The sequence below is a fragment of the Oncorhynchus tshawytscha genome, linkage group LG02, assembly GCF_018296145.1.
Source record: "Oncorhynchus tshawytscha isolate Ot180627B linkage group LG02, Otsh_v2.0, whole genome shotgun sequence".
NCBI classification, from domain to species: domain Eukaryota; kingdom Metazoa; phylum Chordata; class Actinopteri; order Salmoniformes; family Salmonidae; genus Oncorhynchus; species Oncorhynchus tshawytscha.
In genome coordinates, this window is record NC_056430.1 from 63497738 (window position 1) to 63509884 (window position 12147).

At 43.9% G+C, this 12147-nt stretch overlaps 3 pseudogenes; 1 reads left to right on the forward strand and 2 right to left on the reverse strand.

The window, feature by feature from the left end:
* Positions 1-1087: 1087 nt before the first annotated feature.
* LOC121840784 lies at positions 1088-2251 on the reverse strand (annotated as a pseudogene).
* Positions 2252-5885: 3634 nt separating this feature from the next.
* On the reverse strand, positions 5886-8798 carry LOC112245805 (annotated as a pseudogene).
* A 1381-nt stretch (positions 8799-10179) lies between these two features.
* Positions 10180-11057, forward strand: LOC112245568 (annotated as a pseudogene).
* The last annotated feature ends 1090 nt before the right edge of the window (positions 11058-12147 follow it).

Here is a 12147-nt window from a genome sequence, read left to right on the forward strand (position 1 = left end):
ATGTTATGGTATAAATTACCATGGAGATTTATTCTGTGGAGCTAGCCTGCTCCAGACCAGGCTAAATTCCAGGATCTATTTAATCTCATCCCTAATGTCAGTCAGCAGTCACCACAAATGGAAACCAATAGTTATTTCACTGCTCACTATACATTGTTATCACATATAACTAGACCCACTGTTATTATTTAAACGTTTGTGATCATTAATTTCAATGATTTTGGATAAAAAATGATTTTTAGATGTTGCTATCATTAGATAATTTACAGTTTCCCATAGACTATAAGGCTATATATAAAATGATAGAATATTAGGGCCACAGAGGGGAAAAAAAACACAAGTCATAATATTGTAACCAGTTGTTTTAAAGGAGGACAGTTGTTAAAATGACAGATGTGGGGCATTTCGTGAAATTGTACTTCAGTATGGTTTCATAAACAAAGACATGCTGATGTGCCAGAATATTAAGTATCACTGTCATAAGTATCAAAACTGTAAAAACAATATGTAGCTTTTCTGCAGAAAGAACCAGCCTCATAAATTTATGACTTTATCCTTTTTCTTCAGTGTGGCCCTAGTACTCTGTCATAAACAAATACACATTCCATATGAATATAAAAACACAATGTGTAACATTATGTTCCTTTATTGAATAAGGTCAAAACAAAGCAGGTAAACCATCAGCTCCTTTCGAAACTGAAGTCACAGTGACTCTACAAGATGGAAAGCACAGAATCCAAGCATATTATACAAAATGATACATACACATTCAAAGGTCTGTATATAACACACCCTGCATGTCTGCACACTAAAATAAATGCAGGACAAATCCATACACATCAACTGAACAGACAAATGAATGGATACCGCACAAACATCATAAGAGGCCAAATTCGTCAAAAAACGAACCCAAAAAAACCCAAATTCCTCTGCCACCGCAGGACATATTTAACCAAAATTGAAAGCACACATACTAACTAAAATAATTCAACACATATTGGTCCCTCAGCAGCCGACCACTGTCGTCATCAGGGAAGATTGCCGGATTGTCCCAGTCCATGGCTGGTGGCACTCTGGGGGCCCTCTCCTTCCTCAGGCAGGCCACATTGTGGAGGACAGCACAAGCCACAGTAATATCACATGCCCTAACAGGGCTGACCCTTAATTTGTGAAGGCAGTGAAAGCGTGCCTTCAGGAGGCCAAAGGTCATTTCAACTCTGGCCCTGGTCCTGGCATGGGCATGGTTGTAGGCCTGCTGTGCTTCCTGGGGGTCTGTGAAAGGTGTCAGGAGAAAAGGCTGGCAGACATACCCCCTGTCTCCCAGCAACACACCAGAGAATTCACCTGTCAACACAAAATCTCATCATTACTACCTCATAAACACAGTGATATTCTTGACACAGCCATGATGGTTATAAATAGGGGTTGTGTGGCTTACCTTGTGATAGATTTCAGAGGCCCGAAAGATTCTGGAGTCATGGACTGAGCCAGGCCATTTTGCCACAACATTGCTGATCACACAGTCAGCATTGCAGACCATCTGAAATCATAAGATGAGGAATATTACACCAATCAATGCACATCACTGGCAATGCAGAGTGTTCGTCAATGGACAATATCAAAAAGTTATGTTCACCTGAACATTAATGCTGTGAAAGGATTTCCTATTCACAAAATCGGCCTCATGGGCACCTGAGGGGCTTTTATCCTTATGTGTGTGCAGTCCACTGCACCAATGACATTGGGGAAACCTGTCACACAAAGTAATGAGTATCCTACTATGTGTTAACAGTTGTCCTGTAATTTGTAGATCCTCTTACCTGCAATCCTATAGAACTCCTCTTTGATGTCACAGAGTCTTCTGTGGCCAGGGAAGGAGATGAAGACATCTGCTAATGCTTTGATAGCCAGACACACTCCTTATTGTGCGGCAAATTGTGGCCTTGTTCAGCTGTTCTGCATCCCCCACTGAGTACAGGAAGGCTCCACTAGCAAAAAAGCGCAAGGCCACACAAACCATTTGCTCCACACTCAGTGCATGGCTCCGTGCAGTGCGGTGCTTAATCCTGGGACCCAGTAGTCTGCATAGATACCTGATGCCATCTGCAGAAAACCTGTATCTTTCATATAGATGGTCATCAGGGAAGGCCAGTGGGTCCAACCGGTCCCTGAAGACCCTTTCTCGCCTGAAGGCTCTCCTCAGCACAAGTGCTTCTTCATCCACCACATCTCGCACGAATGGGCATGCCATTGTCAGAGCAGAAAGGAACACACAATTTTGGGCCTTCATATAGGCTAGTGGCCACACCTGGTGCTGGGGGGGTGGGCAAAAGAGGGCGATGCCTTATAACGATGACTTGGTTGTACTGATTGCTGGGAAAATTAAAAAAAACTTAGAAAGATGCCACCGTCCTGTGTGCTCACAATAAGAGCTCATATGTCATGGCTCACTTGACTTTACGAGAATATACCCAATTTTTATTTTGAGCTGTGTCATCTTCTTGGAGCTGGGGGAGGAAAGAAAAATAATGAATAATACAATTGTGTTACAGTTAGCATACAGTGTACATTGAAGGCATATCTCACCTCCCTCTCAAGTTTTTTTATTTCAAGGTCCAGTTTCCTAATTGTCCTCTTATTTCGAACTCCAGTGCAAGATTTTCCATCTTTTTCTTCTTGTACTGAATGTCTATGTCTGCCAGTTCTATTTGGCGCCGGAGGTGGTTGCCATACAACTTTCTGATAGCTTGTGAGCTCTGTGAACACAATACAATTAGCGCAGCTGGAATTTGGCAGGATGTGGTGTCCTTTTATTAATACGCACTATGTTGCCAGGCTGGTTTTCCCACTGTATAACATCTCGGTCCTGTAAAAGAAATTAGATTTTTTGATTTTGATGAGGACTCCTCACCATTGTAGAGTAAATAGTACTTTCACAGTCTTAACATGATACCTCATGCCTTCTGGAATCCAGAGAGATGGTCTCCTCCTCATCATCGTCTCCATCATGTGCTGTTGCTGCTGCACTGGGGCCTTCACCCTATCACATTTAATCAGATTCATATTGAAGCTAGTAGACAAGACATGCCAGGCCTACAGTATGCCTTTGATGGAGTACTCACTGGATCAGCATCGTCTGGTGCTTGTGCTGGTGGCTCTAACAGGAACACAGTGCTGCCAGACACTGCAAGGCAATAGGTAAACCAAAGTCAGACAGTCCAAATTGATTCAATATGAATGTGGTTGTATCCCATGTAGAGATGGAAGGACATACCTTGAATGAAGCGGGTGGCATCTTGGGAGGAACCTATGCTCGTCTCTTTCCCCCAGGGATCCCCTCTAAGACGGGCCTGCCTTTATTTAGCTCCAAGGCCATGTCCTCTGCTGGGGTAAGGTCAGCCTTTGGTGACCCACCACCCGTGCCTTGTCTGTGGGTATTCTTTTTCACTGCTAAAACAGTACAGACAATGTGTGAGCAGGCACCTTCTGGGTACAATATATGCTTGTGCTTTGTTAAATATTAGTCAGGGACCATACCATTCTGCAGAATGTTCTTGTATTTGATTTTGACCTGCTGCCATGTCCGTTTTGGCCCGTTCATGTTTAATCTACACACACACACACACACACACACACACACACACACACACACACACACACACACACACACACACACACATTTAATGGAGTCACACTGCAAAAAATTACTTGGTATTTTTGTCTTGTTTTCAGTAAAAATATCAAAAAATTTATCATAGCTTTATACAGTGTGATGGAGTTACTTTACACAATTTCACTCATATCTGCAGTGCATTTCAATAAAAAATTTAACCGTTTCATAATTACAGTACAACTGCATTTTTGGAGATGTGAATTAAATATTTGAATTGTAATTGTGATGTTTCAGCGGAGCGGTGAGTGTGTAATTGTGCACTACTTACGCATTCAGGCGGTCTGCAATACTTTGCCACGCTTTTTCTCTTTGCTTTATCACTGTGGCGGTGTTGCCTTTCTTCTTAATTATATCTTTTACCTCCTCGTATGCCTCCATGAGGATTTGTGCTTCCGACGGGGAAAAGTACGCGGCTCTAGTTGCCATGGTAAATCAGTTAATCTGTGATCTGTGGCGGGGTCTATTTGAGTGAGCCGTGAGCGCGCACCTATCCAGGATTGGTTTCACCTGGCTTAATGAATCCGTGTCTGCTCATCCTGGCTTGGTCTTTGTGCAACCAATTAAGCCTGGACGCACATGTTTTGGCTTCATTGAGCTCAGCTGAGTCATTTATCCCGGATGTCTTAATTCTACTTTTGTGCAACAGGCCCCTGAACTCCCGCTTGTTACCTCCGCAACCGCCAACAATAACACGGGAGTCCTTTCCTGCCCCTCCCTTCCTATATACTGCCCTTCTGGCAGCTTTATGGTCCTCGCACAGCTGGTGAGCAATCCGCCCTTGATCACTCACCAGCTCCCAATCAGCCCCAATTAGTCCTGGCTGGAGAGCCCGTCGAGACCTGGCACATCCAGCAGATGGAGCCATCGCCTCGTGATCTGCACTCCATCTGTTACCACGCCTCGATGAGTCTCCCCCTGGTGGTTGACCTGCTGTACACCACAATATATACATTTAAACATTATTTTAAAACCATTTAAATATTATCCATACAAATGTTGTGGGACTATAGTAGATGAAGAATTGAGTATTTATTGGGTCATTATGTTAGTATATTATGTATGTTTGTATTATTTGTGAAAATGTGTTTGTGTTATAAATTGTGTTTTAATGTTTAAGAACTCTTGGAAGATTAGTCCAAATGGGGACTAAAAGAGATCCAAATAAAATCAAATTAATATTAACTGACACATCTGTTAAACATTTCACTCTCACAACCTGGTCAATATGCGTTTCATGGATTGGACAGATAGCCAAGATGTATAATTCATTATCCAAAACAATTTCAAAGTATTCCAATAGGCCCAACTGTCTCCCTATGCCCGCTAAAACTGATGTTATTTTTGTGTTAACGGCGATGTTTACAGTAATTGAATTACTACTCACTTTTAATTCATTAACAATTAATTTAACATTTTGATATAGGCTAAGAGGAGTGGAACCCAGTCATTGAGTGGAACACATCTATCCTGGATCCTCTCGTAGCCTTGGTGCCAGAAGTCATTCCTATGCCACTGGGTGTCACTGTCTCTCTCTCTCTCTCTCGACAGATGCAGCTATACTGATCAAAAACATGTTATGTTATAAGAGTTATAAGTTCATATAAGGAAACCAGTCATTTTACATAAATAAATTAGGCCCTAATCTATGGGTTTCACATGACTGGGCATAGGCCCACCCACTGGGGAGCCAGGCCCAGCCAATCAGAAGGAGTTTTTCACCACAAATGGGCTTTATCCTCAGCTGTCCGGGTGGCTGGTCTCAGACGATCCCACAGGTGAAGAAGTCAGATGTGGAGGTCCTGGGCTGGCGTGGTTACACGTGGTCTGCGGTTGTGAGGCCGATTGGACGTATTGCCAAATTCTCTAAAATAACGTTGGAGGTAGCTTATTGTAGATACATTTACATTCAATTATCCGGCAACAGTTCTAGTGCACATTCCTGCAGTCAGCATGCCAATTACACACTCCCTCAACTTGAGACATCTGAGGTATTTTGTTGTGTGACAAAATTGCGTATTTTAGAGTGGCTCTTTATTGTCCCCAGGACAAGGTGCACCGGTGTAATGATCATGCTGTTTAATCAGCTTCTTGAAATGCCACACCTGTCAGGTGGATGGATTATCTCGGAAAAGGAGAAATGCTCACTAACAGGAATGTAAATACATTTCAGCACAAAATTGGAGAGAAATAAGCTTTTTGTGCTTATGGAAAATGTCTTGGATCTTTTATTTCAGCTCATGAAACATGGGACCAAGACTTTACATGTTGCTCTAATATTTTTGGTCTGTATGCTGTACATGTCTCTCTGTTGTGTTACAATACTGTAATGTAAAGCAGTGACAACCATAAGGGTGAGTGTTATATCCTGTTATAACTCTAAAACACACTATTATCATGGACATAACAAATTGATACCCCCATACAATCCAATGAGACATTTTGATAAATCTGGTTTAATTCCACACTGCTTTTTACATGCTTGTCTTCTTCATTGGTCCTTTTTCAATGAGCTGGTTTCCTGTAAAAGGTTGCTGTAATGAGTGATCAAGATAACACCGGATCTAAACGTGTCAGCAGCATCAAAATCAACAGTGGACAAACAGATTAATGTTGGTGTTTATCACTAATGTCTAATGTAGGAAAAAGGGCACAATTGTATAGTGACTGAATAGTGTTCTAGTGCAACTGTGATGCCCCTTTGAGTGTGTATGTATTAAAAGGATACATTTGACATTGACTGACGGTATAGTAGCCTATAATACTGAACAGTCTCTCACCCCAAAGTGCTCCCAGCCCCTGATCTCTGAGTAGAGGGCGTCTCCTGGACATGAGGTGTCCACCAGCTGCCGGTGCCCGTGGAGGGTGAAGTTGGCCTGCAGGCGCCCGCCATCCACTGCACACTTGGCCAGGTGTTGGCGCACCAGATCCAGGGTGTAGGGTGAGGGCAGAGAGGAGGAGTAGTTGCCAATGAAGGCCACGCCGTAACCGTAAGGGTTCTGCCCCCTGGTGTGGGTGCCAAGGTGATGCCAGCCGCGCCCCTCGTAGATGTACCCGTCAGAACCACAAAGCTGAGGGGAACATACATTTAGGAGTTGGAGTGATTAAACAAATTGCATTATCTCACAACCCTGATTCTTGTTATAGCATCTTGTTATTATATTTTGCTTCAGGTTATACTGTGTAACATCATGTTAAGATTTGCTATAATATGACTGCTTCAGTAATTGTAGGCTGACACAGCACACTTGTATCCGTCTATGAAGCTTAGTATAAAGGGTTTGTTAAAATCTGCGAATGGATGAGGGGGTCAAAGTTCACCTATATCCGATGTCGGCCCAGCCGTTGTCTTCTTGGTGGAAGCGCTGCATGGCGCTCATGCTCCTGGAGCACTGCCTGAAGGAGTGACAGGGCCTGTCTGGCTCGTAGGTGTGGTGGATATACAGGAAGGGGAGGGGCAGGGCAAGAGGGAAGGGAGACCCTCTGTAGGGTTTCGCCGCCCCCACTGACACCGTGGGATGATGGGAGGGCAGTCTGGAGAGGAGAGGTTGAACCAGAGGTTCAACAGGTTCAATTAATCTTCATATTTACAGACTTTAAATGAATAGCCATTTATCACCTACAATTTCATAATTACAGGGGTAAATGATTCCCTCTCCCCCACCCTGAGACTCACCCCAGTATCTGTGGATAAATTCCAGCATTCCGTCTCTCACTGCTTTTTCCACCCCTGTATCCTTGGCTATCCACTGAGTGTCCTCCAGCCTCCACACCAGGTATAGGGTCTCCATCACCTGCCTCTGGGTGTCCAGGGTGCCCAGCAGGGCTTGGGAAATCTCTCTACGCTTGGGGCTGACGTGGCTGGATACAACCCCCAGGTCTTGCCCCTCCAGCACATGGCTGTAGTAACCCTTCAGCACTTCGCTGAGTTTACCAGGCTGTTCAGAGGGGGCCAGGGTGGCAAGATCCATGCCCAAAATGGACCCATCCATTCCCCCATTGACCAGGGCATCGGTGGCCAGGGTGGGCACCCTAGACAGCTTGAACACCCTGGGGTTGGTCAAGTTGTCCCAGCAGCCATCCGGCCCCAGACGCTGAGCGGGTGGAAAGTCCTGGAGGCTAAGGAACGACAACCCTAGGTTTTTGGCCAAGGTGAGGGGAAACATGCCCAGAGGAGGGGTGCCCTCAAGCTTAGCTTTCAGACCCACCTCAATGCCTAGAAGCATGGGAGCGATGGCCACTGTGGTGCCATCTTGGGTCAGAACGACCCCTCTCTCCTCACCACGGTCCGTCACAAAATGGTGGATGGCTTTGTCGAAGAAGCCAAAGAGAGTGGTGTTGAACACAGAGGTGTGGGTGTGGCTGATGTTGTTGGAGGCCCCCAGGAAGTGCAGGGTGAGTGGGTCCTCGTGTCCGGCCGTCCTGCGTAGCCTCCTCACAAGGGCTAGTGGGGACAGGTCTGGGTTAGAGTCCTCAGCCTGCTCTATGGCACTTATGAAACTGTCCATGTCGCGCAGGTGGTCCTCTGAAACCAAAACAAATGTTTTAGTTCATGCTACAACAGACTCCGTGCAAACAGTTACCTGGGGCTTCATTCATACTCATATTCATACTATCTGGGGTATTTAATGTATTGTACATCAGCTACATACTAGTGACTCTTTGTTTTAAATTGAGCTCTCAGTTTAACAATAGAAGCATATGTTGCCAATGGAGACGGACAATGCAGTAAGGCGGCCGTACCTTCAGACATATGAACCCAAATGAACATGTAATTACAGTCCATTAACACAGGTTACCTGAACAGAGAACGCTGTGGCACGTTCCAGCCACAATGAAGAGCCATAGAACCACTGTAGTCATGCTGAGTGTAGCTGCACAACACCAGATCCAGAGGCTAAACTTAAAACCCACAGACAATCCCCAGACAAGGTCAACACAGGCTGCCGATGAGAGTTGTAATCTTCTTATCTCTTACGGTCCAACACTCTGTTATGACAAACCACAACCACTCATGACAAACCCCAAGCAGAATGTCCAGGTGCTCAATAAGGCTTTGTATCAAGTACCTAAAGCTGGTTTCACTTCCCACTTCGGGGAATCAATGTGTTTGTAATGCGGTGTCCCAATAGATGAAATAACTCTTTATACACAGACGCCTCCAAATATTGATTGTGTTCCTACCCAAAGTCAAAGTTTGTCATCGGAAAACAAATAAGGCCCTTTGAAGCTTGTGACGAGATCAGGCTTAAAGGGACAAGAGAAAATGCTGAAGATATGCTGGTTTGTATTAGTCGTCCCATTATTTCTTTCCCATGATATACATCTATTACATCCAACCTTTCACACATATGGATGTAATTACACACACAGACACACACAGACACACACAGACACACACAGATAGTGAAGTCTGGTAAATGTGTTCCACGATACATAGAGAGGGGCGGTCTGTTTACCGTCAGTGTCAGGGAAACCCAGTAACCTTACTGGAAATGACACTTAACAAATTCCCCCGGAAACAACCCAGTGTAGTTGGCATACACTATAATCAGTGCATGTATGCTTTTTTCAGATGACAGTAACGTTCCTGACTCATGGCATTAGTGTCCCATGGCAGGTGGTGTCCATATGCTTATGAGGTTTTGGTGGTAAGGGAGTAAAGGGGAACAAAGTCTATTACACTTGAGTGAGTGCTGCATTGAGAATTGCAGCCAGTGTCTGTTTGTTTTTGTGTTTTTCTTCCATCCCCAACCCGTTTGTTCTCAATATATGAGGTGAATGTTGGCCCCAATGTTTATTTTCCCTTTGTGCCATTAAGCAAACATCCATTACCAGGGGATAAATGGGACAATAGTGGCCTCTACTGGATTTTTAAAACATTATTTGTGTAGGTTTAAAAAATCTGTTTAAAATACGGATTTATGAAAACTGTAATATTTTAATTGTATCAATACCATAATATTTTAACAGAAGATATTTCAACATTCATATTGTGAATATATTGTGAATAATATTTGCTACGTTTATTTCTTCTCCTGCATGTTTCAGAGTCAACTTTCCACCATGTGTGCTCATTGAATGAAATAATCCTTGTTTTTATTCATATTCTGTTCAAGAGTATCTAACCGTAGCAGCATGTTTCCTGGTGTGTTGAAATTGATGGACGGTTGTCAGAACAGTCATTGGGTGATGTTAGGTACTAATGCCGCGGTCAAAATAACTGGGAACTGGGAAATCTCCAACTTCAGTGCGTTCAAGACAACTGGGATCTCGGGAAAAACTAGTTCCCACTGGGAAAAATCATTTGAACTGTCATCCAACTCGGGCATCCTTCTGGAGTTACGACCTAAAGATCACTTACGTCATGATTTGACCTCGTTTTTTTCCAGAGTTCCCAGTTGTCTTGAAAGCACCAACAGTCATGCGCTGATATTTTATTATACACCAACATTCTGCTGTTGTTGACAGTCACTCACTCTCCTCACCTTCCTCTCCCCCTGTAGAAAATGGAGACTCGCTTCACCAGGGGCAAGTCTGCGATTCTAGAGCGTTCGCTCGCCAAACTCTTCTCTGAAATGGTGCAGTACTGCCAGAGTCAGGTGTACTCTGCGTCAGGTGTACTCTGCATCGGGTGTACTCTGCGTTGGGTGTACTCTGCGTCGGGTGTACTCTGAGCTGCAGGCACGCTTGGCAGACTTCGGTCAAGGCGTGGGGGCCAGCCTGCTGGATGTGCTGGTTTTGAGAGAAGAATGGAAAAGGGAAACCAAAGTGTTGAACATACTGCTCTTCATCAAGGCATGACCAAGAGAACTTTGCACATTGTGTGTGATTCACATACTAGACTTTTTCATTCGTGTAATAACAACCAATGTATGACATTATACTGACATTCACATAACATTAGGCTATAACGTAATACAAATATAGCCTAGATATGAATGGCTCTTGGCTGTAGCAGCGACTTGACCTCCACATCAACAGACCTGGCCTCAGACATAAGCATAAACACAAACAAACCTTCACCTTTCTCTGCCTTCCGTTCCCCCTCGGTTCCCCAGGTGTCGGTGTGGAGGGCCCTGTTCGGCAAGGACAAGCTGGAGCAGGCCAACGACTACGACAAGACCTACTATATCATTGAGAAAGAGCCCCTGATCAATGCCTTCACCTCGGTGCCCAAAGAAAACAGCACGCTCAACTGTGCCGCTTTTCACACAGCGGCTTCTCCGCCAAGGTCACGGTGCACCGGCACAAGTGCACCACTCTCATGATCAAGTTTGATGAGGCCGTCATCGCCCGAGACAAGGCACTGGAGGGAAGGAAGCTAGTTGAAAGTACAGTATTCATTAATTCATTAATTCAAAGGACCTACTCTAGAGGCAGATGAAAGGGAGGAGTAACAGTATGGACAGAGAGGAGTGTGGATTGAGCAGCTCAGTGATGTGGTGAAAAAACAGAAATGGTCACAAATGAATGCACTTCATCCTGGACTGGTTGTTCAGCAAGATGTCAAATGGAATCCCCTGAGTGAACAGAATAATATAGCACTGTACATTGATATGCACTTCAGTTTTATTTGTAATATCTAATGGGTGGGATATTTTACAATACTCCCCATTTAGACATGACACGTCATTGTGTCATTGTAAGTATACATGTGGCTGCTTTAATGTCCACAACTTATTTGGTGTTTGTATATTGCTTTGTCAAAATTGAAATAAATACTTTAATACCTGAAATAATACCTTTGTATTTCATTGAAATGGCCAAGAAGTGTCATGTTTAAATGTGCCATATGGACCAGAAATTCCATGAGAAAAAATAATTGTGTCAATAACATAGGTCTCAAGGTTATACACAATTAGATGTTGTGCTTGGTACGTGTTTTACTATCATCTGAAATGAAATGTTGGCCAGAGGCTGCAAAGAGACGGTAAAGTTGAAGAGGGAGAAAGACGAGTCAGAGAGATGGAGCTGGAGAAGAGTCCCCCCTAAGCAAGCTGGTCCTGGGGCTCTGTTCACAAACACAAACAGAGCCACAGGGCAGCAACACAATTAGACCCAAACAAATCATGAGAAAACAAAAAGATAACAACTTGACAAATTGAAAGAATTAACAAAAAAACAGAGCAAACTAGAATGCTATTTGGCCCTAAACAGCGAGTACACCGTGCAGAATACCTGACCACTGTGACTGACCCAAAATTAAGGAACTCTGTAAAGACTCAGTGAACATAGCCTTGCTATTGAGAAAGGCTGTTGTAGGCAGACCTGGCTCTCAAGAGAGGACAGGCTATGTTCACACTGCCCGCAAAATGAGGTGGAAACTGAGTTGCACTTCCTAACCTGCCAAATGTATGACCATATTAGAGACACATATTTCCCTCAGATTGCACAGACCAACAAAGAATTTTAAAACCAATCAAAATGTGATAAACTCCCATATCTATTGGGTGAAATACCACAGTGTGCCATCA